This window comes from Mus musculus, chromosome 8 (genome assembly GCF_000001635.26).
Source record: "Mus musculus strain C57BL/6J chromosome 8, GRCm38.p6 C57BL/6J".
NCBI lineage: Eukaryota > Metazoa > Chordata > Mammalia > Rodentia > Muridae > Mus > Mus musculus.
This window is the reverse complement of record NC_000074.6, coordinates 125,261,216-125,289,015: the sequence shown is the minus strand read 5'-3', so window position 1 is coordinate 125,289,015 and position 27,800 is coordinate 125,261,216. Positions and strand designations below refer to the sequence as shown.

Sequence of the window (27,800 nt, the reverse complement as noted above, 5' to 3'; positions counted from 1 at the left end):
TGTTAAATAAGGTGGAAAGACTGTAGGAAATACCAGGAGGTGGGAGGGGGAGGAGGAAGAGGAAGAGGAAGAGAAGGAGGGGATGCGTTGGGAGGCAGGGGCACGCCATTGAGTACTTAAGGATTTGACACTGTCTTCATTGCCTTTTCTGTTGCTGTGGTAAAATATTATGATAAGGCAATTTAAAGAAGGAAAGGTTTCCTTCAGCTACAGTTTGAGGTTCCGTCCACTGTGTCAAGGAAGTCAAGACAGGAGGAGCTCTTAGCAGCTGGTCACATCACATGTACAGTTGGGGAGAAAAGATGACAGAGCTCAGCTGGCTTTCCCCTCTTTATGCAGCCGGGACCCAAGGTCAAGGAAAGAGGACATCTCCTGCTTTCAGTGTGGCTGCCCTACCTCGGTTAACCCAATGAACAGAATCCCTCACAGCCATAGCCAGCCAAGTCATGCCTCAGGAGTTATAGGTGTGTGTGTGAGACAGACAGACAGACAGACAAAAGGGCTATAGCTCTGGAAGATGAGCTATACACACAAAACAGAAGGTAGTCATTGACTCTACCAGGAAAAAGAGTGGTGTGCTGGAGAAGACCCCTTTTGAGCTGGGTTTGGGGGACATCTTATCATGGCTGGGGAGTGCACTGTCTGAGGGATTGCACTTGGAAAGGCATCGTAGGGACACACCCGAGCTGTTCCAGAAACAAGCTCTGAGAGGATTCCTCACACATGGTCCTGAAGCACCCTTGAGTCTGCGGTGTTGATCTCCCTCTCTGCTTCCATGTCTCCACCTTCCCACGGCTTCCCCTGAGCTTGCTTGACCCGTGGCTGCCCCTATCTGCTCATGGTTTACAGATGGACAATAAACCCTGCCACTCCCAGCATGCAACAGGAGAGATTGGCAGAAATGTTATTTTCTTTCTTTCTTTTTCTTTTTTTTTATGACTTTCTAAGATAAAAAGTCTCTCCCGGTGAGGTAGTATTATTCTTGGACAGTCCTCTATTTTTAAAATTTGGGCCAGATCATGCCTCTTGCTTTAGAGTTAGGTCAAAGAAGCTCCTCCCCACCCCATGCTATTTATAAACTCTGTCTGCACTGAACGTGCGCTGGGGCAGGATTTGTTTCTGGGGTTATCTTGTCACCATGGACAAAACTCTGGTGTCCTGGCTCTTGATGTTGGTTGGTTTATTGGGTTTACAGCCAGATTTAAAAGCTAACTTTCTGGCCTTTCATCTTAGAATGTTCTTGTAACAGAAATCAGGGTGGAGGAAAAAAAAAAAAGACCAGAGAGAAAGTTTGAAAAAAAAATGAAGAGGTAGTTCATCTCAATATGCTTAGGCCGATATCAAATAAATTCACATTTTATGGAGTAGAATTCAATTATAAACAGGAACATATCATCCATCTGCCCGAAGCCCTTCCAAAATGTAATTACACCACACTGCGCCTAATGGCTGGTGCTTGATCCAGATATTTGGCAAACAGGGTCACATCCTCCTGGGATGTCACAGCTCAACCACAGCTTCCTCCTCATTACTAGGACCAGTTTTATAGGAACAATTAGGGACAATTAGAAAAACAAGCAGATCTTTCACTCGATAAACAGCCTCTGGCTTTGTAAGTTACATTAGCAATTGTGGCTGCCTCCAGCCAGCAGCCTAGAGGGCTGGAAAATTCTTTTCCTGGAGTAATAGGAAACAAATCCAGCATGAGAAACACAAAAAAGATTCAGAAGGGTCCTCCATGTCCCGTGTGGGGAGTACTTCTGGGGATCTTCCACCTAGCTGAGTCTACAGAGGGAACCCACCAGGAATTCTGAAAGGGAAAGAGAGAGAGAGGGGGGGGAGAGAGAGAGAGAGAGAGAGGAAGAAGAGGAGGAGGAGGGGAGGAGAAGAGAAGAGAAGAGAGAGAAGAAAAGAGAAGAGAAGAGAAGAGAAGAGAAGAGAAGAGAAGAGGAGGAAAGGAGACCAGAGCTTGCTTTTCTAAGAGAACGTGAATCTTGGAACTCATGCATTAACCTGGAAACTTCTTCACTGATGCCCAAGGAAAGGGAAGTCCTGGACTACACTGCATGAATGTCAAGATTGTAGCAAAAGGTGAGGTGAGGCTTGCTTCTCCAACAAAAGAACTCTAATTTCTCTATTCACCTTCCGGAGCTTCTGTGTCTTCCCTCCGCAAAGTATTCTGGGCAGAGCTCTCCCCCTTTCCCGAGGAAAACAGGATAAGCATACAATCCAGGCCCTACACACTCCACTCCCTCAGCCCCCATAGCTGTCACCGCCTGCCCGACCTCTCAGGGCCGAGTTCAGCTTCCTAGTACCTCTTTATCAACAACTGACTATCTCCTTGGTGTCCTCCCGTGTTCAGTGTCGTGTGCTGGGTCAGGGAGAAGCCCGGGGGCCGAGTTCCAGCCTTTCTGAGGCCCCACAGTCAAGCCAGGAGTCCTTGAGGATTTGGAATTACTCCGCTCTTCATCAGCACAGCTCACATGGTGTGGAGCTCATCCTGTAGGCTTGCCTTTCTCACACCCCTGTCCCTCGGGGATTCAAGCTCCTTTCCCATGATGCTCTGCAGCAGTCAGTGACTCACAGCTAGGGGGGTGGGGCGGGGATTGCTTAGATGGCCAAAAGAAGATCAAGCCAATGTCTCCACAAGGTCCTCAGAGAACTTACTTCTGCTTCCCTTTCTCATCTTCCTCCTCCTTCACTGCCCCGGGATTACCACCAACTCCAGGAATAGTTGGTAATCACAGAAGGCCAAAGGCAACATTCACTCTCCTCCTCAGAGATGCAGGAATGCTCACATCTGAGCCCTGCAGGGAGATAGAAGGGTTCCAACAGCAGTTGCTGGAGGCTCCAGCCTGCTACTCTCCCATCGGGAGAGGACTCCCTCCTCTGGCTCCGATACTCTGAGTCACTGGTGTGAGGTAATAGTCTAGCTGGCCCTGGGGCCACATCCCTCGCCCCCAACCCCAGTATCACATTTCTTGTGCCCGGACTTGAACTTGGGCTTTGCTATTTCAGCCCATGTGGGACCCAGATGTAGATGTCTGAAGGGGGACTTCTTTGTTTGTTGGGGCACTTTGGGTGATGCCAGCGTGTTATTTATAAATGTCCTTCCCACTCCATGATAAGGTGACTGAGAATAAGGCTGGAGAATTGGGACCAGAGCTTGTGAAGGAATCGTACTGACCCAAGCTAAACAGTGAAGAAATGAGACCAGAAAGCAACGAGAGGGCTTGGCAAAGGGTAGCAAGGGATACAAGGCCAGGGTGGGAAGGCCTGCGGCTGGTCAGTCATCTGCATGGCCAGCATGGATGGGAGGTATCCAGGCAACTGGAGACAGGAGAGGAAACACTCTCTGCGCCCTGTCATAGAAACCACTAGTCCTTATTTTAACAGCAACTGCGCTGACTACAGTAACAGCCATGCGGTTCCTGGCGCTTCAGAGAGCCCTTTTATTCCTGAGGGTCTCCCCTGACTTCTCAGGCCACCCAGCCTGTCTGTGTCCTTTGACCCTTCTCCATCCCTGCCAAGAGCTCAGCAAGATCGTGGGGCTCATAGAACGGTGCACAGCCACGTCTTTGTTGGCTGGCTTTTACAGAAGCTTGCCCTGGCATTCAAGATTGGGTAGCTTGGTTTCTAACCCTTTATGTAGGGAGAGGGTTTCTCCATCCCTGCTCACAACTCCAAACATCAAGCCCAAACGTTTATTTTGTGCATGTATGTGTATACAAGTGTCAGTAGGTATGCATATTTTTACAGGTATATGTGCCTGTACTGGAGGGCACACATGTGTTTGCCCATATGTAACACATCTGTATGTGAATGCCTTTGTGTGCTTGGCCTATGCTTTGTTGACAGTAGCTCCCGACCAGGCTCCCTTCATCCTCTGCCCTCCTGTCTGAACCGGATTCAACAGGCATGCTTTAGAACATAATTCAAACCACGTTTTGCTTCTGCTCAGAGCATCCCAACAGCCCCTGGTTCTTCTCAGAGTACAAACAGAACTCCTGAAACCTGGAGTTCTGCCTCATATGGCCTCCTGTCTCCCTCGCTGCCCAGTCTCCTTCACCCTGCTCTCTGACCTCTGACAGAGCCTCTTCCTGCCTACATCTGTCTGCAGTCTAGCCTGGGCCTCAACCCACTCAGCCCAGGCTGGTCTCCTCTATGGCTCCCCCTATCGTATCTGCACGGCTTGCCCCTCACCTCCTCTATGACTTTAACTAACTGTTCCTCTGTCTCCAAGACCTACTGAGACTGCCCTATTCAAAACGCCTCTGCACTCTCTCCCAGCATCCCCAGATTCTCTTTGCAGTCTATTTACTTCTCAGGGTGTCACTCCTAACCATGTCAGTACCTCACTTAGGACATGGGCTGTTTGGGGGAAGATAGGTAATCCAAGAAAGCAGAGGTTTTGGGTTGTTTTGCTCACCCCTAAACCCCAAGCCATTAGGCCAGTGCTACCCTAGAGCTATTTAACATACATTCTCAGTGCCAGTTAACTGCTGGTCATCATCATATGTAGGAACTATGGTTGGGTGGAATCGTTCCCTTGCCTTGAAACCATTGACATCTGTGATGGTTTGTATATGCTTGGCTCAGGGGAATTAGAAGGTGTGGCCCTGTTGGAGTAGATGTGTCACTGTGGGTGTGGGCTTTAAGACCCTCATCCTAGCTGCCTGGAAGCCAGTATTCTGCTAGCAGCCTTCAGATGAAGATGTAGAACTCTCAGCTCCTCTTGCACCATGCCTGCCTGGATGCTGCCCTGCTCCCACTTTGATGATAATGGACTGAACCTCTGGTCCTGTAAGCCAGCCCCAGTTAAATGTTGTCCTTATAAGACTTGCCTTGGTCATGGTGACTGTTCACAGCAGTAAAACCCTAAGACAACCTCCATTTCAAGGTCACATCTGTGTGGCCTTCCAAGTCAAGCCCATTCATTGGATTAAGTCTTCCACATAAATATCCCTGAGATTCTGCAGCAGGAAACAATTTAAAGTCTTACAATTCATTCCCTCTCCGGCATTCTCTAGGGTGGGTAAGGTTCTTCTTTATAGCTAAGCCTTCAGAATGTCTGTAGCTAGCTCTCAATGGAGAGCAATTTTATCCTAAACTAGACAGCCAGACGCCAGGCTGGAGTATAGCCTACCTTAGTACACGGGCAGCTGGATGCCTTGACAAGGAAAATACAGAGACTGTATCAACATGCTGCCTTGGGAGGCCCTGAACTCGTGACCCAGGAACACATGAGCACACAGGAATTGTTTTAAGCATCTCCCTCTATCAGACTATGGCCCCCACCTCCAGGCACACAGAGTTTTGGGCTGTGCTCGAACAGCCCCCTGCTACTCACAGTGAGCGTCTCATAAATTATTCTTTCTGATGCCTGCAGAAGCCACAGGCTTGGGATTAGCTGGATGACATCATTGCCCAAAATCTGAGAAGGAAAAGGTCAATTCTCATCCGCTAAATGTCAGGCAACCAGCTTGATGGATTGCTTTTACCGACTTGCCCGGATCAATAGGTTGTTAAGTCATCTTGTTGACACTGATTTAATCAATGTCATTGGGTGGGAAGTGAAGAAGGCAGATGTGCCAGTCCCCAGGCCTACTTGGGTCCTATTCCTTAGCAGTTCCCCTCCATCCTCAATGGACCCTGTGGCATGCATTCCTACACCCCCAGGCCCAGGAGAGACTGCTGAGCTTCAGAAAGGTTACATAGCTCACCCATCACCCAAGATCACCCTAGTAGTGATTAGTCCACACTGTGGCTAATTGCCTGAAAGAGCTTCCAGATACCCACCCTGCCTTCTAGAAAAAGCAGAACAGGAAAGGCAGCCGTGAGAGACCCTGCATTATCAGCAGGCCACGCTTAGAGCATATTTGCTTGGCTGTCCAGAAGTTTGCCTTTGTTGCACAGGGACAAAAATGAGTCTAGAAGTCACACACCAGGCTGCAGGGGACTTATTTCCTTGGGGTTTTATGCTTTGAGGTTGTGGGGCTGGAGTTGGAAGAGCTGCGGGGTACCGGCCCAGCTGGTGTAAAGATATTTATTTCTTTACCTCTGTCGCACTCACTGAAACCCCTGGGCTTTAAACTTGAAAGGTTCCTCAAAGGGTAACCATCCTCTCAGAAGCCTCGACCCAAAGCTGCCTCCCACCGCCCCTCCCTCTGGTTCTTGGTGTCATGGCAGGGTGAGTGGATTATCTTTGCTCTTCACAGCTGTGGCCCTGACCGTGCAGCCAGAGGACAGTCTCAGCATTTAGCACCTGCCCCTCGTCATGCGTCACACTCCCCAGTCCGGATGCTTGGCTGATCTGAGCAGAGTAAGCAAGCTGATTCCCATTTTCCTCCTTCGCTATTTTTGTTTCACCAGGCTGAGAAGCCAGTTCCTCTTCCAGTGTCTCTGATGTCTCCCTTGATGAAACAGGGGCAGCCATAAAGAAACTTAGGGAACAACAAATCTGATTGGTGAATACAGAGTTCAGGGGCACCTTCATCTTCTTAGGATGAGGGGAGGCCACTGTATTTACATATGAGGCCAGTCCTGGAGGTCTGGCATTCCCACCACGAGGAAGGCTGCTTTATGAAAGTGTCTCAGCCTCCTCTGCAGGAAACCCTACCACTGGACGCTGCTTATTCAGATCCAAAGCTGAGGACAGGGACGACTGAGGATATGGTGGGCCTTGTGGTACCTGTGGGTGAAAGAGCTGGGTGCCAATGACTGACTAAAGGACCAAGGGCAATGTTTCTGATTGGTGATTGACAGTCGCTAGAATGGCTAACTCGCTTTCAAATCGAGATCAAAGTTTATCGTTATTTGTTGTTGAAAAATCACAACAACAGCCAACAACAATTGGAAGAATGGAAATGGTTACCATGGGGGTAGGGCGGGGGAACGTAAATTTTCTGTATTTCAGCCTAATTTGCAACATCGTCTGCATTCCCTTGCACTTGAGAGGGCTGGAAGCCAAGAGGTGGGACACAGAAGTTTTGAGTCCTGGGTCTTTTTCAAGGGTCTTCTTTGCCGGGACTTGTCTCAAAATCTGTCACTGGCTGGGTGACTGTGGATGTGTTCACTCATCTCTGTGACTTAGTTTCCCTCTTCGTGGGTGAACAGGATTGGCAGAGTTGAGTGGAGAGGTGGGGGCTGGATTTAGAGTCGCCATGAAAAAAGACCTCCACATTTCCTAGGTTGGGTTCAACCGGAAACATCCATGGTTTTGCTTGACTCTGACACTTTTGCATGTTTCTTCTAAGAAGGATGAGAAGAGTCTCGAGGGACAGAGCTGTGCTGATTAGCGATGTCCCCTTCTGGAGTCGGCAAACCACTTCAATGTGCACAGAGAAGGGAGGTCGGAGCTAGGGAGTCTATAGCACATGAAACGAGGATTGGTCTCGCCTTATAACACATGAAACGAGGATTGGTCTCTAATGTGTCTAAACGCTTCTTGTCAGAGGCACTGGAATCACATTCTGATGGTTTAAATAAGTCTAGCAAAGGCTCAGTACAGAAACCAAGAGAATACTTGAGATACAAACCCCTGGACTGACAATCCCAGATTCATTACGACCACTCTCAGAGGCCAGACTCACAAGAGCTGGGTCTGCCCAGCTCCCCAGGCAGCTCAGAGAGCCAGGTGTTGACTGCCCATATCCTGGTCTGTCTGTTCCTTCCTTTTGGGGTGTCCCCAGTGTGGTTCTTACATACCTGTGGGGCTTTGTTCCTTTCTAACCTAACCAGTGTTTCACACAGAGAGAGGGGTTGGCACAATGGTTAAGCTTTGTCTTCGCTTTGATGGGATTTAGAATCACCGTGGAAATACACCTCTGCTTTTTCTAGGTTAGGTTAATTGAGCTGAGGAGGGCCACCCTAAATATAGAAGTAACCATCACACAGGCTGAAGTCCGGACGGAACAGCAGGGAGATGGGAGATGGGTACCAGCATCAGGCAGCTCTCTCTGCTTCCTGACTGCGGATGCTATGAGCTGTCTCTCACTGGTGCTGCTAAGCCTTTCCCCCCATGATGCCTTGCATCCATGTACTGTGAAACAAAACAATCTTTGTCCGTCCATTAAGTTACTTTTGTAGGTGTTTCATTGTATCAGTGAGAAAAAGTAATACAGCTATTTAGATTTTTTCTGCCTGGTCCTGAAGAGTAAGCCTGCCTTGAGTTTCTGTGTGTGTGTGTGTGTGTGTGTGTGTGTGTGTGTGTGTGTGTGCAAGCATGGGAGCCATAGGTGGTTGTGAACTGCCTGGTGTGAGTTCTGGGATCTTAACTTGGCTTTGAGAAGAGCACCCAGCATCCTCACTGCTGAACCTTCTCTCCAGCCCTTGCCACACACTATGGTCGCTTCAAGCTTTATCTTCCTGGGGCTCTACAAACCCTTTGTTTCCTTGCTTGCTTGCTTGCTTGCTTGCTTGCTTGCTTGCTTGCTTGTTTTAGGATCTTTTGAGACAGGGGCTCACTATGTAGCCCTGGCAAGCCTGATGCTTCCTCATCTTCCTACAGGTATGGGCCCCTGTGCCTGACTCTCTCTCTATAGCTTGAATGAGACTGGACTTCTTTGCATGATTTTACGTTCATCGCACTAAATAATAGCTTTATCTAGCATACTCACATTAAACACTTAAGAATGAAGCCTGTGTCCCAACACGAGTCATAGCCCAAGAGTGCTTTCCTTGCATCTGGGAAACGTAAAGAAGCACTGTTTGAACTCGCACAGTTGGCCTCTGGAGTCATACACAGACAAAACCACTAACAGTGTGGTACCTTGGTCAGCTTTGTGCCTTCATGGCTATTATCCGCTCCCCTGCCTACCCTGCCCACTTACTTTGAATGTAGTTACAGCTCTTATGTGGGATAACTTGAAGGGGAAAGAAAATTAAAGGGATCTGTCAAATGGGGAAAATTAGAAGCAGGTGGCTGCAGGCACATAGCCAATGCCCCGGGGCATGCAGTCTCGTAGCTATGCGTCTGGAGGATGGGCTATACCATGGCTCAGAAGCTCTGCATCTTTGCTTTTGGATAAAGGGCAAACCTTGGAGTCAAGACCTACCTATGTGCATGTCTTGGATAATTCTTCAAGCCCAGGCCTCCCCTGGAATCCTGCTTGCCCATGGCCTGGTCTTCATGCCATCTTCCCCCAGCAGTTAGACCCCTTGAGGGGACCTGAGCATGACCTCCCTCTGGGTGGCTTCTGGAAGAACCAGCTTGAAAGGAGAGGAAAGGGGGGAGGGGGAATCTGTGTAGAAAGGTTTCCCAGGTGCTCTGGCATCCACAGACACATCCTTGGCATCCCAGCACCCGCCCTGAAGCCATGGCACCAATGGCAGGCTCACTCCTCCATGTCACACCTCAGGACCAGATGCCTGATGACTAAGGATCACAAGATAGTCCAAAAAGCCAGGAGTGAAAGAAGATTGCAAAACCCAGCGAAACCGAGAGACTTTGGAGAAAATAGGTTAGTAAACGGAGCAGGTTAAAAACAAAACAAAACAAAAAACAAATTCTTAAACCAGGTGTGAAAGTGCATAGCTCAAATCCCAGAGCCCAGCTTGTGAAGCAGGAGTGCATGCTCTTCATTTGTAGGGCTTACTCAGAGCCAGCCTGGGATACATGAGACCTGTCAAAAAAGCAAAACAAAACAAAAAGAACAAAAATATATGACATTGCCAGGGATTTCATGAGTCACTGTGTTTGGAAATGAGAGGAGGGGAGAAATGCAATCAGAGAATGAGAAAGCTTCACAGCTTGGTTTAAAATGACAGCCAGAAGAGAAAAGTGGGGAGGTTGCGGAGATTGTCAACATAAGCCTCAGAATATAGACTGGAATTATCCACAGTGAATGGAAGAAAAGATTCGGGGGTGCAGAGATGATTCAATCCATCCTAAGGAAAGCTCCACAGAGACACAGCCAAGAACGTCAGATCCTTCCTCCAGCAACAAAATGCACAAGAAGTACCTAAGCAGAAGAAGAAAGCTACAATCCCCCAATGCCAGCCATGTGCTGAAAAGGGCTGAGCCCAGGAACATCACTGGTGAGCTCCTGGGACAGGAGAGTGGGCATAAGACCCCAAAAACCCTGTGGGAAGATGAAAATAAGCCAGAGTTGCCTGGATAAGGACAGGCAGTCATTGAACACCACAGGAAGCAACTGACATATAGCACAGTGTTGGGAAGAAGAGCCCAGCTACAGCATAATTTCAGCAAGTTGGAGATAGCAGGGGACAGGGCCATTTGAGTGTCCTGCAGGCTGATAGCAGATGGTGCTGGAAATACAGAGATGCTTCCATAAGACTTTGCAAACACCCTCAGAGGAGTGAGGAGAAGCTTAGCTTTAGGCCCAGAAATCAAGTGTCTGGGGGAGAGTCCCCCAGAATGGAGAGGGAACCCTAGTGTCTGTTGCCTGCCTGTGAGAATGTCTCATGCATAGCCCAAGAAGCTGATGAGAAGGGCAGCCTTCCTTCATCCAGCCTTAGGGAATGATGCTATAGAAGGTGAGCGCAAGGTAAGGCTGGGGATGAGCGGCACAGTACAGCTGTGAGCCACCCAGTGACATCATCCCGCAAGAACAAGCATGAGAATCTGGGGCTTTCCGTTCTCAAACTTGCTCACATAACTCAAATTTACTGAGCAGCAATTGAGCCAGTCGTGCCTTTAGTAAGGGAAATGAAGTGGCAAGCAAGACAAAATCCTTGTCCTCTCAGATAAAAGGAACAATGGCAGGTGATTATCTAGAGAATACAAGGAAAATATTAACTGAAATTCCAAAGTGAAGCCCGTGCCTGTGATCTCAGCACTCAGGAGGTGGAGGAAGGTTCGTCAGAATTCAATATCATCCTCAGCTATTGCGTGAGTTCGAGTCCGCTCTGGGATATGTGGAACTCAAAAATAAATGAGAGAATAAAAGATCTTTGTATAAAGTAGAGAGGGCTGGGGGTGTGGCTCAGTGTCCAAGTGCTGTCCTATCAAGTGTGAGACCCTGGGACAGATGTCCAGAACAGCTAATGCACATACGGAGGGAAAGAAAAAGGAAAGGGGGGAGGGGGAGGGAAGGGAGGGAAAAGAAGGGGAAAAGGGAAGGAGGGGAGAAGGATGGTAGTGAAGGAGGAGAGGCAAGGCAGGAGGAACTGGGGGGTAAGAGGAACTGAGAATGTGGAGAATGCCGAGGGAGCAGGAATAACAAGAAGAGCCACAGAAAAGATGAGGTGCAGGGATAAACACCAAAGAGACCATCGGGGCTCAAATTTGTGGCTTTAGGTCCTATCTGTCCCTGAGTGGCAGAAGCCACATTTCTTAATTCTCTTTGTATTCAAACTGAAATAGGACGGCCTGTCATTGTGACTCCCTCTCCCCACCAGAGATTTTTCTTTGGAGCAAGAGCCTGCTGGAGCACAGCATCTCCATAATCCCTTCGCATCCAGAGCATCTGGTAGCTGCCTCCCAAGACTGAGTGCCATCTGACCCTAGACACGCCTCTCAATTAGTGGCAGGAATTACTGCACTTACACAGTGACCCCAGTGCGGCCTCTGCCCTTGCAGCCTCATGGACGATTCTTTTCAGATTTCAGTGTCAGGGGAAAAATAGTAATACCACCCGGCAGATAATACGAGATCATGACAAGTACTAAATCCTCCCGCTGAAGGAGCTTTAAGAAAGCGTCCTCCGGGGAAGAGGAGGGATCCCAGAGCTGAAACCTTTTGTGCAAGGATGCTGATACCAGAATCACAGCCTGGCTCCCAGCTCGGCTCTTCCTACATGAGCCCCACAGTGTGAAAAGCCCCTTTTGCTGAGCTTAGCTATTTAATGCCATGTGGTCTGGGAAGGACACTGAGACCCGCTGGGAGCTGGTATGTTCCCAAGGAGTAGCAGAGGAAGCAAGATAACAAAATCATCTTTTAAATTCTGTCTCCAGTATGGAGCTTCTACCTCTGGGATGGGGAGATATAAAATCACAACTGACTTAGTTGATTAATTGAAATTAGAGTTATAATACATCACCCCAGGCCAGCAGCCACTTACACTTGTCTAGAGTCCCAGCACTTAGGAATCTAAAGTGGGAGAATGGTCTCGAGTCTGAGGCCAGCCTGGGCTACGTAATTCCAGGCCAGCTTCAGATGTAGAGTAAGACTCTGTCTCAATAAAAGAAAGAAAGAAAGAAAGAAAGAAAGAAAGAAAGAAAGAAAGAAAGAAAGAAAGATAGAAAGAAAGAAAGAAAGAGTGAGGGAGGAAGGGAGGGAGGGAGGGAGGGAGGGAGGGAGGGAGGGAGGGAGGGAGAGAGAGAAAGAAAAGAAAAGAAAACAAGACAGGACACCAGGTCTAAGAAGAATGGCTGTTACATTGCAGATAGGGAAATGGGATGGGGGTGGGGAAAGCAAGAGGAATGCTGACCTGTGGGGACAAACCCTGAGTGTCTGCCCTCCCAGAACCTCATCTCTGGCTCTTCTGATCTAGTGGAGGTTCTATGAGGGTAGGGAACAGGTCACTTTCATGCACACACATACACTCAGGTACACACACATACACTCAGGTGAACACACATATACTCAAGTGCACATACATACACTTAGGTGCACACACATACACTCAGATGCACACACATACACTCAGGTGCACATACATACACTTAGGTGCACACACATACACTCAGGTGCACACACATACACTCAGGTGCACACACACACACATGATAAAATAAATGAATACATTGTTTTTAAAGAGGAAAATCTAGACTCACAGAATGACAGAAAAGCCAAAATACAGCCACAACGATGGCATGATATTTGTTATGACATAACATGGTGTCTTAGTTTGGGTTTCTATCTCTCTGAAAAGACAGCCTGACCATGCCAACTCTTATAAAGGAAAAACATTTAACTGGGGACTGGCTTATAGTTCCTGCCCATTGTCATCATGGCAGGAAGCATGGGCGCATGCAGTAAGACATGGTGCTAGAGAAGGAGCTGAAGGATCTATGTCTTGATCTGAAGGCAGCCAGGAAGATGCTCTCTTTCACACAGGGCGGAGCTTGAGCACTAGGAGATCCCAAAGCTTACACAGTGACACACTTCTTCCAACAAAACCACACCTACTCCAACAAAGCTATACTTCCTAATAGTGTTGCTCCCTGTGGGCCTATGGGAGCCAGTTACATTCAGACCACCACACATGGTCATTCTGATGACAAAGCACTATGCCTATTTAATTGGGGAAGATTTTTCTAGAAGTCATTCTGAAATAACTTATGTATGTGTTGGTTATAGGGACGTAGACAAGTACTTTCCAGAGATTCCAATGCTCTCTTCTAGCCTCTGTGGGCACTGGACGTGTGTGGTGCACATACATACATGCAGTCAAAACACCCAAGCCACAGGAAGGAGACCAAGTTCATTTATCTAGTTGACACAGTACCTGTATCCAGAATATATTGAATTCCAATAAAATCCTAAAAGTTGAAAACTTGGTGTGATAGTTTGAATGAGCTCATATACAGCCAGTCTTTCCTACTTTGTGGGTTCTTCTTTTCCCATCCTTCATCTCCCTGGTTTTATCCTCTAACACTAGATAGGAGAGAAACAAGGATAGAGGGGAGAGAGGAATTAGGAAAATCTCTGAATCTAATTCCCTTCCTTTTGTTTTCTCATGGATAACAGCTACTAACTCACAATAAACCTCCCTAATAAAACCCACAATCAACCTCCCTAAACGACCAACAACCACTGAACCTTCCTTTTGGAGTTCTAGAGTTTATATACCCTCTGAAAAGTTCCCAGAGTTCCAAACATGACAAGATTGCAAAAATCAGCAGCAGCTGGCAAAACCACAGCTCTGCTAGAGCACGAGACAAATCACAGTCAGCTGCTTCGGTCAACCCAAAGCAGCCCCACATCCCACACCTGGGATTAAAATGAAAACACATTCTTACAATATTTCTCTGTGTTTCTAAAAAGAAATCAAAACCCCAGAATTCTCACCACATTCATAAATGTTTGGTGTCCAGTTGGTAAAACTGCTTGGGAAGGATTAGGAGGTGTGGCCTTCTTGGAGGAGGGCTTTGAGGTTTCAAAAGCCCACACCATTCTCAGATATCTCTCTCTCTCTTTCTCTTTCTCTTTCTCTTTCTCTTTCTCTCTCTCTCTCTCTCTCTCTCTCTCTCTCCCTCTCTCTCTCTCTCCCCACCATATCAGCTCCAGCTCCAGAGCTCTGCCTGCCTGCCTGTCCGCTGCCCATTGCCTGTCATGCTCCTTGACACAATAGTGGGCAGCTGTGAGCCCCAAATCAAACATTTTCTTATATAAGTTGCCATGGTCATGGTGTTTTCCCATGGCGATAGAAAAGTAACTAAGACCTTCTGTATCCCCTCCCTTCACAACAAGAAAGTAACAATTTAACAACTTATTAACAATGTAACCACAGCCTTATCTGATTCTCCTGACCAGCGACAACCACTGCTGTGATCACTATTGCAGCCTGCTCCGGACTTTCAGGCAGACAGCATAGATAGAGTTGACTCTTGTTTGCATGTGGCCATTATACTGGAAAGTTTGTTGGAAAATCATCTGGAAGCCCTCAAAGGTGCAGTGTTTGGGAGACACTTGTGATCCTCATAGAGGAACCAGCCAGCAGAAACAGGGCAGCCTGGTGGTCAGGCTCACAGACTAATGGAGCAGTACCATGAATAGCAAGTGAAGTTAGCAAACATGGAAACTATTCCAGGCGTGTTAAGATTTGGGGGCTCTAATGATACTAATATGTTCCACATGGTGGACTGGCTCTTGGCAGAATTCTTTTATATGGACAGAGTTCAAGCATTATTGAACATCAACAGGATAATCAACAGGAAAGAATATTAAAAGCATGCTAATGCTGGAGAAGACTGTTCAAAGGCAGAAGCCATTCAATGGCAAGCACATTCACTGTAATCATAACGGAAGTTTAGAAGCAGGGACCACACAGATCCCAGGCAGTGTTTGTTCCGGATGCTGAATCTTTATAGGTGGGGCGTAGCTAGTTATGAACTAGATTAGCAAGTTTGTCATCACTCATTGGGGGAACAAACTCAGTTAAGATTCTTTCCATACCATGCTCTAGCAGAAGTTTGGATGTAAACATTTAAAAGTGGGGACCTTGTCATCAAATGTGAATGAAATACTTAAAAATATCATTCATGCATAGAAGCAATTGAGGCGCGGGGGGGGGGGGCACACTCCTGAGAGGAGAGGCAGATGGAGAATTCTGGGTTTGTTTGATGATGACCTAGCTGATTGCTCATCAATTCCGAGATGAAAACAAGGAGGAGGGTTCACCATGGTAAAGCTTCCTTTGAATAAGGTTTTAATTGAAGTATAATGCTCCTCTAGAAAGGTGCCTGAATTCTAAGTGTGCGGCCATTAATCTCTCCTGAGCATAGACGTGACCTGTTTTCCAGCTCCTACCACACATGCTGGATTGTAGATATTAACTTCTTATTTTGTTTGTTTGTTTTTTGTTTTTTGTTTTTCGAGACAGGGTTTCTCTGTGCAGCCCTGGCTATCTTGGAACTCACTCTGTAGACCAGGCTGGCTTCAAACTCAGAAATCTGTCTGCCTTTACCTCCCAAGTGCTGGGATTAAAGGCATGTGCCACCACACCCGACAGATATTAACTTTTAAATGGAGCTGTATCCAAGTTCCCCCAAATAACAACTCTGATACTTAATCCTTTGTGAATAAATGCTCAGGCCATAAGCTTTGGCTCTGTTCTTTGCCTAGCTCATATCTCAATAATCCAGTTTATTCTAGACTACGTTCTTCCGTTGCTTTAGTTACCTCTTCTCAGGTTTATGCATCTGTCTCTTCCTCAGAGTTCAGGGCAAATCTCTGTCACCTGACTACTTCCCAGAATTTCTCTCTCTCTGACTCACTCTCTCTCTCTCTCTCTCTCTCTCTGCTGGAAGTCCCACCTCCTATTTCCTGCCTCAGCTTATTGGCCATAGGCTTTTTGATTGACGGGTGATGCTTCCATGCAGCGCAAGAGATTCTCCTTACACTGGATTTGACTAATTCCAAGCTTGGTGTAGACAAGGAGTCTTGTAGCATAAATCACCCTGCTCAGTCAACAGTATGTCGGTGAAATTCCTCCATACTGCTGTGCATATTTTCTACCCTCAATGATTTTTGTCTTTTTATAGGACTTGAGAGTGAACCCAGGGCCTGGTGCACATAAGGCAAACAGTCTCTCCTCTCAGCTGTATTCCCACCCCTACTTGCGGCTTTGATCTATTCAAAACAATGCAGACACAAACACAGTAGCACCTGCTCTTTGGACTTATGGTCACACTATAGGATTAAGAGTGATAAGAAAGGCAGGGTATGTGATTAGGCGTGATTAGGCAGATGTGCCAAGAGTGACAGCCCAGCCTTCCATGCTCTGAGCTGGTGTTTCTTGTTCCCTTAACCTTTCCGGGGTGGGGTGGTGTTGTGATTGTCTGAGCTGATAATCATGTTGGTTGTTTGTGAATGTGTGAGGCTTTTCACTGCTGTGATAATTACGCGTGAGAAGCAGTGTAAAGGAAGGATTTGTCTTCAGACTTGGTTTCAGACCGTTCCATGCTTCTTAGCTGTGAAGATTAAGCCGGCAGAGCTCCCAGGGAACCACAGTCGTGAGTTCAGTGTCTTATCACTAGGCGCGTTCTTTCTTCATTTGACTCCCTGTTTCTCTTTGCATTGGAGCAACGTGCTAGCACAGGGCGGATATTCCAAAGGCCTAGCCCTACCCATTGTTTCTGGTACCGGAAGAGTAAATCAATCATGAGGGTTAGAAAAAACAATGCTTAAGGAAAGAACATATTCCAAGTGGAGGAAAAGGGGGATAGGCAGGAGGAGAGGGGAACCTGGCATTCAGAACTAAAAACTCAGAATAGCAACCACAGAAAACATAAGTGAATTGTTAAATATTTCCTAGTTGGAAGTACCTTTTTGAGCTTGGTGTGTGTGATGTGTGTTCACACGAAATGACTAACAGGGCATGGAAACCTTTCCCGATCACAGACTGCCTTATATATATCTAACGGAGTCTTCACATTTTCAAAGAGACTTCTGTGTATCCTTATGTACACAATGCTTTGCATGAGTGGGCTGGGGGGGGGAGCACCTATCTGAGGTGCTAGGCTCCCAAGTACTAGGTGAACAATGCTAGCTCCCTCCTGACCGTCAAACCTAAAGCAGATGCTGTGTCTCCCAGCCCCTGTGCTTTGTCCCTTCCCCTGTGGTGTGCTGCTGAAGACAGAGCAGTGCATCGAAGGATTCAGGGACAGAGGTCACAGCAGGCTGGGACATCTGGGACATGGAGCCACCTTAGCCCTCCCCTCCTCCTCCCTAAACAGGGCCAGATAAACCCCCACACATATCTGTGAGTCATGTAAACCTCCTTGGGTCCATGAGTTCCCCAAGCCACACCTGGTGTGGACAGCTGGTTGGCTCTGAGGAGGGAGAGTCAGAATAGAGCAGAGCAGGTGCGAGCCACAGGAGAAGGTTGAAGGAGAACTGGAAAGGACAGCCAGGCTCAGCGAGAACAGCACTCTCTGGGAACTGCAGCAGCCGCTTAGAGACAGTGCTAGAAGCTCAGTTACATTGTATCCTCCAGACTCAATGCAGTCGCTAACTTTTAAGAACTGTGGCCTCTTGTGCTGGTCCCACACAAGACTGGCCCAGCAATAATTAGTCATGGAAGGCAAAGGGGCTCATAGACCTGACTCTGCGGCTGAGCTACTGGCCTTTGATAGATTCTGGAAGAGGAGAAGTCGCTGTCTTTACTGTGTGTGTGAACTGTTGAGCCCACTCACAGCACTGCAGACACATTGTTGCTGTTGTTTTTATCTTAGTGGATATTTCTATGGGAGCAAAGCTTTGCTCAAGGTTAAACCCCAGCTCCCAAAACAAAGCCAGACTTGACCAATCAATGCTTATAGGATGGAAGAAACTGCATTAACTTTGAAAGGATGGAAGTTCATAGCTTTAGCTGATGACAAGCAGTGCAATGTCAACATCACTGAGCCTAGCCAGAAGGGTTTGTAAGTTAGACATTCCAGCCTGCAAGCTATTTTCAAACGTGGTGGCTAAATGTGCTTCCATGGAACTGGTATAACTATGTGAACAATCCTTGAATTTTGATGTTGTTGATGAGTATACTCTGTGGGTGTATTTAGAGTTATATTTTTCATATTTTAGATAAGGTAACATGTCATGTGTGCATCTGTCTGTCTGTCTCTCTCTCTGTGTATGTCTGTGTGTGTACTGGTTAGTTTTTGTCAACTTGACCAAGAACTTCCACAACTGGGAAGAAGAAATGTCAATTGAAGACTTGCCTCCCTCAGATTGACCTGCAGGCTTGCGTGTCTGCTTCAGCTTCTGCCTCCAGGTTCCTGCATGGCGTCCCTACCATGGCTTCCCTGACAGACAATGGACTTTGCCTGTACGATGCAATAACCCCACCCCACCCAAATTCCTCTTGGTCAGCGTCTTATCACAGCAACAGGAAGGCAAACTGGGGCTCTCTAAAGTGTGTCAAGACGGTCATGGTGATACACACCTGTAATCTCAGCACTGGGGAAGCCGAGGGAGGTTGAGACTAGTCTGGACCAATCACAAATAACAAGAAAACAGAGAGACGTAACTCATGTATGGACTATAGTGACACAGCTGGACAAAGCTGGGGACACTGTGTGAAGTTTAGGAAGGATGTTAACTTCTTGTGACTACGACAGTCGAGCCAGGATGAGTCCTGATGAATGAGTCCCACCCCCCCACCCCACCCCCCCAACCCCTGCCATAGGAACTATTCTTGAAATTTAGATCCACAGCCCTCGTTAGTAGTGCAAAGGGGTGCCTGGTGGCTGTCCTGTTGTATTTATATAGTCAGGAAGCAGAGAGAGAGAGAGAGAGAGAGAGAGAGAGAGAGAGAGAGATGATCAGCTCACTTTCTTCTTTTCTCCCTTTTCATTCAGGCCAGGCCCCCCAGACTCGTCTCCCTATTCCAGTTAAACCTCTCTGGAAACACTCTCCGACACACAACACAGGTGTTTCTCCTGAGCACACCTAAATCCAGTTCAGATGAAGGATAATCAATAAAGTACAGGACAGGGTCTTGTAGCACAGAGCCATGTCTCTTTATCTGAAGCAGTTGAAAGTCCAGAGTGGAGAGCACAGAGACCATGCACACAGCTGTAATTGCCGTGGCTCTGTCGGCATTTGTATTCCTGTAACTCCAGCACTCAACACTTCATAGGAGCCCAAGGGATGCCTATCAAACTGAAAAGCCTTCGCCTTAGGTCTGAAGGCAGCCCCTCTCTATACTCAGGCTTTGCTGTGGGTGCTGTGTGATTCACTGAGATGCTAAGATCTTCCCGAATCTAACTTTGCTTGGGCTCTGCTCACCTGTGGGGAGGAATTCTTCTCCCCCCCCCACCAAGTTCCTCATTTCTCATTTTAGCCTCTTCAAATGTATTCTAGTTCCAGGAGAAGCCAGAGTTGATTGCAGAAAACTATAAAGAATCCATTTCTTTGCTTGTTTTCCTTTCTGGGCACTCTTGATGAAGAAGCCTGACTTAGCTACATGTATATCAGGATCCTAAGTGGATGGCACAGCTGGGAACAGAGGCCATGAGACAACGGATAGACCACTGAGAAACTGAGTGATTCGGAACACCTCGAGCAGAGAGCCAGAGATGGTGTGAATACAGATGATGAACAGCAGCCAACAGAATGTTTTCTGTAGCAAAGGGTTTTGAGTCTTATATTCTGGCCATTGATTTAGAAAGATAAATATATATATATATATATATATATATATATATATATATTCCTTGATGGATGCCTAGGTTGATACCATAACTTGGCTTTTGCGAGTGGCCAGTAGTACTGAGACTCATAAAATTTCTTTCAAGTACATCATGTACTTTGATGAACTTATCTATCTCTATATAAATGCAGCTGGTTTATGGACCTGTATAAAGTCATTGAAAAAAAGTGTGATGTCCACCTTTCAGAGTCTGACTTCTTTTAAAGATTTATTCATTTATTTTATGTATATGAGTACACTGTAACTGTACAGATGGTTGTGAGCCATCATGTGGTTACTGGGATTTGAACTCAGGACCTTTGGAAGAGTAGTCAGTGCTCTTAACCACTGAGCCATCTCTCCAGCCCAGAGTCTGACTTCTTTATCTTATTATGATCTCCATTACAACCACTTCCCAGCAAATAGCACAACTGTGTTCTTCTTTATGGGTAAATAACACTTAGCTGTCTGCAGGGTGTGGTTGTGAGTGTCTGTAACACCAGCATGGGAGGGGCACATCAACACAAATTCAAAGCCAGCCACAGTTACATAGTGAGACCCTGTCTTAAACAGAAAACACAACTTCACCGTGTGCATGTGTGTGTTTGCATGTGAGAGTGCATTTGTCTGTTTCGTAATTTTGCTACTGTGAATAGTGTTGCAAGAAAGATGATTCTGACTGTGAACTCAATGTGCAAGAAATTAGAAGCAGAGAAACCCTTAAATTCCCATTGTAACCACGGACAGTGGGAATCTGAAGTAGCCTTTGTCAGAGAAGACAAGAGCTCTGATCCGGGCATTCTGAGAGCGGCAGAACTGGAAGGCTGCCCATGGCATCAGGAAGAGGAGGGAGTGGTGGGCAGAGTGAGAGCGTCCAGCAAAAACAAGGCAGAAATAACAGTGGAAGGGGGTATGCAGAGCAATCCCCAGTCAGCAGGGGCTCAACAGAAGGACAGAAAGCCCCTGATCTTACTGGGCATGGAGCAGCCAGATACTACCACTTGGGGTGAAGCTCTTGAAGGTGGCCATTGACCCACCCTGGGGACACCCAGCTCGTAGAGCCAGAAACAGCCACCCTTCTGCTCAGCCTTAGCAGTTAAAATCTTCCTTGGCAAGACAGACATATAGCCACACCCTTAGCGCTGACCCCTTTACTTTGCGAATGGTGGTAAAACAGGTGAAGCATAGTGGGCTGGTACGACTGACCTCAGCTCATTCCTGACACCAGGGTTAACTTGTCCCTTGAACATTCTGGAGATGTTTTTTCTGTGTCCATCCCCTTAGCAAGTAGCAGGCCTAGGACACAGCAGGGTACAGTCACCAGACTATACCATAGTCCCCAGAGTCAGACTGAGCCAGGTATGGGTAGTTGCAATGCTGTAAGCTTGATCTAGAGTTGGCACCTCTGTGGTGCCACCTAGGGAAGAGAAGGCTGACTTGGGTGGGGGAAGACTGAGCCCACACTAAATCACTCACTCTGGTCCCATCACCCTCTGCTCCTATTGAGTCTCTGCCTTCCCGTGCCATGTATTAACATATGACAACCATGGGGAATTTGAAAATCACAGCCATTAGTTAGATCTTGGACTGGTCTCAAGCTTCTCTGAGCTCCACTCTTCACTTTGATATGCTAACAAAAAAAAATGAGTCTCTCTTCCCTCAGTCATGATGAGGTCCCTCTCTCCTTAAGGCAGGAAACATTTTCTCAAGTTATCGAAAGGCTCCCCAAAGCAGAAACACCGACAGAGACACACTCAATAAATGCTTTGCTTCTACAGACCCAGTTGGGGGCCTGCCAAAGTGTGTGCTTGGGTGCTATTGACCGTTTTGAACCACTTTGAACCACTTTGGAGGGTTGAGTGGAATTTTAATAATGGATCTATCCCTCAATCTCATAGTAAAATGGCCCCATGGACAGACAGAAGGACTGAAGGCCTTGCCAACATCGACACCACTCCTGAGGTCAGTGGAGTTTGGCTGGGTTGCCTCTTTGGTATTTTACAAGCACTGTGTGTTGTCCAGTGTGCCCACACTTCTGGGCTGTCAAACACTCCTCTCTGCATAGACTGGACATTCACTGGTGATGTTTGCTTCTGGCTCCTTTCTATGGTCAACTTTTATTGTATATTTATTTATTTAATGTGAGGGGCTCCTATATACCACAGCCCATGGGGAAGTCAGCCTTTGGCTCTGACATGTGGATCCTGGTTATTTAACTCAGATCATCAGACTTGGCAAGTAGGTGCCTTTACCCACTGAGCCATCCATTGCCCCACCACCCCACCTAGTCATTAAAACTCTCCTCACACTGGATTGGCCAAGTCCAACAGCATTTCTCTGGCCTCACTGGATATCTTCTCTCTCACAGGTTATGTACCCTTTGCCTCCCTCTGGCCTCCTTGTCCTTGCTCACCAGCTCCTCTTGTACTTTGAGAGCATACGCTGGCTTATTGTTGCAGGGAGGTATGTAGGTATGTGCACGTATGTGCACATGTATGTGTGTGTGTGTGTTCATGTGCACATGGAGGCCCCCTACACTGACCAGGAAGACTAAGCTACCTGCCCAGCAAGCTCTAACGATCCGACTTTGTCCTACCTCCCCTGACTCTAGAATTACAGGTGTGTGTCCTCACACCCGGCTTTTTATGTCAGTACTAAGGGATCAAACTCAGGCCTTCAACTTATTTTACTGCCTGGACTATTGTCCCAGCCTTCTCCTCAGTTCATAAAAAATGGGACCCCAAACATCATGAAAAGCCTTTTCCCAAAGTGTGTTTTATTATTTTCCCTCCAGGTCTTTCTATTCATACACCTGAGGAATCTGTGCTGGTCCAAGCAGCAGCCACTGTTTTATCAAGACAAAGATGGAGCCTGGGGTGTTGCTACAGACTCAGGGACAGCTGACATGGGTCTATGCCCCTACACTCACAACTGCATGGAAATCCCAGGACTTATGGTCCTGCAGGAGCTGACACCTGCTGTAGGGCACACATCTGGGCTTTCCAGCCACTTTGAGCCTCCACCCCCACCCCTGAGCCCTGTGTACAGGACCAACCACTCTGTCCTCTTCCTTTACAGAAGATGGGCAAATAATGAGAAAAGAAAAAGTCAAATTTTCAAATGTAGAATTTTTTTTTTAAATTAGGAAAGGCGGTCATTGAGGTTGGGTGGAGGTGAAGGGAAAACGCCACACAAAGGGCTGGTGTTGAAATGCACTGTGGGGAACCACAGGGACCTGAATCAGCAATCCCATCGGATGCAGGGGCAGGTCTCAGTTCAAAGCCATGGGAAACCCCCCTCGCCTCATGAGGCTCTCATTGCTGCACTGACTCTAACAGCAGCGTGTTGGGAAATTTCGATGTCAGCTACATGAGATCACCTAAGATCCCAGAGCAAGTTGATGATGTTGAGTACAATACAAACAACAACGGCAGCAGCACTCCCACAGCAACCTGAAGATACACGCACCAAAAAGAATGAAAACCATGCTGCCAGGGATACAGCACAGCTCCGTGGGTGGACAGACTTCTTGCTGAGCCTGCGTGATGCCCTAGGGTGCACCCCCAGCCCCACGTGAAGCCTGAGAGTGGTGGTGCACACCTGAGAGAAGCCAGAGGGTCAGAAGTTCAAGGTCATCTTCAGATACATAATGAATTCAAGACCAGCCTGGGAGACATGAGACTATGTCTCAGACAAGCAAAATACATTGTCACAGCTCTGTGAACATTCATTGCTGTGTGTATATCTTCTATATATACTATATATAACACATACGATATATAATCTTTGTAAATAATAATTCATAACCCACTTGCTCAGAGTAAGCTAAATGTCTGTGGGTATCTGTCTCTCCATCTTAGGGACAGGTTTTTCTGACTTGTTGGCAAGTAAATATATAAACATGGATGTGATTTTACAATGTAACTTTATTGCAGGTACTTGGGTTTGTCTAAGCAAACATACAAGTATTTAATAGCCTTGTCACAGACTGGAGAGATGGACCAATATGACCCCTTCGTCACCTAAGCTCCAGAATACCGAATGACACCAGGGGGCATTGTGGCTTGGGTATCAGTTTTTATTTCACACAGAGCAGGACACTTAATAAATCAATAACTTACATTACAAAATCAAAGATCAAATAAAATGGTGCTATTAAAATTAAAGGTCAGTTATGTACACATGAGGGTGCTGATCAACATGTATAGGGTTGCTGTCAACCACAGCACATGAACATGTGTGTATGTGTGTGTGTTTGTGTGTGTGTGTATGTCGGTCATGTTGCCCATAGTAAACAAACATGTTCTGAGAAATACCAGTCACATAGAAAGTTTCCAGAGAACCCACCCAGTATGAGGCTGTATGGCACCCCTGCAATGATCTTTGGGGTGACTGGGAAAGGCTGGGCCAGGACAGTAGATGGAGGTTTAGGGTTTCTAAAACCATCCAGAGCCCAGGCTACACAGTACGGTTTGCTAGGGTGAGGGGACCCAGAGATCAGTGACTCGATGCTTACAGGCAGAATTCACAGGGCAGTCATGGGTTTTAGCTGGTGAATGAGTTTCACAGCTCAAACTGCAAAGAGGACATCAAAGGCACTTTAGAAAGGACATTGATTAGGAACAGCTGCCCATGGGGGGGGGGTCAGGATTCCCCATGACCCCCCTTTGAACCAACTCTGAGCCTTAGGAAGAGGACTTGGTCATTCTGAGGCCTGTGAACACCCTCCTCTGTGTGGAGCACTCTCCTCTGTGTGGAGCACTCTCCCCTGTGTGGAGCACTCTCCTCTGTGTGGAGCACTTTCCCCTGTGTGGAGCACTTTCCCCTCTGTGGAGCACTCTCCCCTGTGTGGAGCACTCTCCGCTGTGTGGAGTACTCTCCTCTGTGTGGAGCACTCTCCCCTCTGTGGAGCACTCTCCTCAGACAGATCTGTGATTGCAGGACTGGCTGTGAAGGGCTCAGTGTGGTGCCAATCCACAAGTGTTCATGGGGTGGGAGGCAGTCTCATCGCCAAGCAGGACTAGAATCAATTGTGACATATTAACCTGATTGATCAATGCTGTAAAGTTTCAGGAGCTAGACCTGGTGATAATGAGGTAATGAAGATGTTCAAGCTGGCGCCCCCTACTCTGCCACCCTTGCAGAACCTCACAGTGAACCTCATGGATTATGAAATCAGCCCTTCAACATATGAATGGGTAAGGATAATAGAGCATATATATAAGATACACATGTGTGCTGTTGTCATAAACAAGATTGACATTGTGTCCCCTTGCAACACATACCTTTGCTTGGTCCTCTCATAACAGGCAGAGGCAGGTGGATTTCTGAGTTTGAGGCCAGCCTGGTCTACAGAGTGAGTTCCAGGACACCCAGGGCTACACAGAGAAACCCTGTCTCAAAAAACCAAACCAAATCAAACCAAAAACCAAACCAAATACAAAACCAAAAAAACCAGTCTAAACTCAGGCCCTGACATCCCTGGGATATTTTTATGTGACCCTGTAAAAACCTGTCCTGTCCTATAGTTGGGGATCCACAATGCCTGGATCTCCTAGGCCCAAGTGGCTAATAAGAGGAAGGTTGTCATGAGACAGTTGTGCAGTCCCAGGAGATACCAGCCTTCAACACTGAACCTGGATGGCACTCCAAGACCAGAGAATGACAGGAGATGTGGGACAACTCATGACTGAAGTGCCATTCAACCAACCAGACACTGGGCACTCTCAGCTGTCCCTCCTCCTGAGACATCTAGGGACTGCTCATCTCCTTAAGGTTTTGAATGCTTCATGACCTCACCAGGAGCTACAGTGGTGTCAGAATAACATCAAACACCCAGGCTGGCAGTGACAGTCAGGTTGCGACTCATACATGGAAGGCTTCCTTTGAAGCTGTCAGGGTTAGGAAGATTCTTGGCAACATTCATTAAAATCACGCCAAGGATTTGGGGGCTCCAGGTGCCATGGGACTGCTTCACCAGACTTTTGGGGGCACGATTATACATAGTTCAGGGATTTGTTTCATTATCAAAACATCAAGTCTGGAAACAAACTAAACATACTTCTTATTCAAATATACAAAATGCGACCTCAAAATGGTTCAGGTAATTAATGCCTCAGGAAGTCAGTGAGCAAGCTTCTCTTCAACAACGTGATCCTCACTTAGAGAATCCCTAGGCGCCTTCCAGAGACGGAAGGGTAATTAGGAAGGGTTAAGAGCTGGATCCACGGGCCCAGAGGGAGGTAAGAGTGTATCATTCCCATATCTACAAAGGCAAGCAGAGCATCTTCAAGAGGTCTTCCCGGGCAGACTCATCAGACTATGCTGAGCTCAACGGGAGAATGTTGGGTTTGGTCTCTAAGATACAGGTGCACTGGAGCCATCCCAGAGGGGACAGCGTAATGTCCCCCAAGCCTGAGGGAATGAGACGCCGCTTCCCATGGAGAATTCCATCAGGCTTCGGGATGTTGGGGCTTGATGGAAGCTGGTAGACCCTCTTACAGGGTGGCTAGCTGAGCTGACTCCCAAGCAGGAGTTATGATATCAGGGTCTCATCATATAGACTTACATCTCTGAGGTACCCTCTTGTGGTAATTCATTGTCATTATCAACTTGACTGGGCTCAGAGTCACCTAAAAGGCAAAACTTCAAGTATGTTCATAAGGGTGTTCCTGAAGACACTTGACTGAGGGAAACCCACTGCAAATGCGGGTGGTGGCATCACATGGGCTGAGACTTTGTATTGAATGGAAAGGGGGGAGAGATTGAAGTAGCGTCGATCTCTCTGCTTCCTGTACATGGTGTGAACAACTGCCTCGCGGTCCTGCCACCATGCATTCCCTACTGTGATAGACTGTAGCCTCAAACCAGGAGCCCAAATAAACCCCACATACCCACATTCTACCCTCCCTCCCTCCCTTCCATACTTCCTACCAAGTTGCTTTTGCCAGATAGTTTTTCACAGCAACAGAAAACTACCTGACATACTTTCTTAGTTCGTCTCTTCAGCCTGTTTGAACAACCTGCCTGCAGCTGCCCCAGGAGGAGCCTCCGCTGAACCCAGGGAGCAATCCACAGGAACCTGCGGCTCACCATTATGGAGCAGTGAGCTGCCTGTCTGAGTCCACATTGCCTCAGTGAATAGACACTGCTCTTCAGGCTCCATGATGTTGTAATTCCCTGGAGAGGCTCAACATGTCCATTGTCTCCTCCTGCACCCATGCCTCTCCTCACATTCTCGCCTCCCACCTCATTGGCCGGAATCTCAGAATGACTTGATGCCGCAGCAAGCACTTCTGGTGGTGCTGATGGTGCTGGTGGTGGTGGTGGCGGCGGCGACAGCAGCAGCAGCAGTAGCAGCGGCATTGGCAGTGGTGGTTGTGAGCTGCAGCCATTACCTTGGAACATAAAGGCTGCACCTTGCTGAGGCACCCTGTAGACATCTCCTGAGACTGAGCAGAGCCCCCAGAGGAATTGGCCTGGGGAACTAAGGACCTGCACAGACTCTGAGGTTTGTGGGCTCCTGGCATTGGAGTGTCTGTAGAAAGACCCCAGCAGGTATAGTGGCCATTTCATGTTTGGTTTCGAATGGAGAAAGAGCAGGCTGAAGGAAAAAGAAAGAAAGAAAAAGAAAAAAAAACAGTAGTAAGAAAAGAGACAACCCCCAGGAGAGTCCACCCAGCTGGGAGAGTTTGTCTAGTGGGGTCCAAGATGGAATGACAGCCAGTTCCTGTGCTAGACGCTCCCATCATGACATGGGACAGGGACCTCTGGTGACAATGGAACATAAGTATTGAGTCACTTTCTATATGTGATAAAGCATGGGGTACCTTCCCACTGGAGCGCAGCAAGGCTCTGTGTTGTAGAATGGGTCCAGGCACGTCTGTGGATGCAGGGGAGTGGTTGTGCCGGAGTAATACTGCTGATGTGGTGGTCCATCTCCATCTCCCCAGCTTTACACCCACAACATGTGGTCTACCTCCA

General features: G+C 47.5%; 1 protein-coding gene across 2 annotated transcripts in view; it reads right to left on the bottom strand.

Moving 5' to 3' along the window:
• Window positions 1-23,872: 23,872 nt before the first annotated feature.
• Disc1 (disrupted in schizophrenia 1) overlaps window positions 23,873-27,800 on the bottom strand; it is a 216,377-nt gene continuing 212,449 nt past the window's right edge. For both annotated transcript variants that reach the window (XM_011248388.3, XM_011248387.3), the window contains exon 14: window positions 23,873-27,420. The gene's annotated coding sequence lies outside the window, so the exon portion shown is untranslated. The remainder of the gene's footprint in view (window positions 27,421-27,800) is intronic.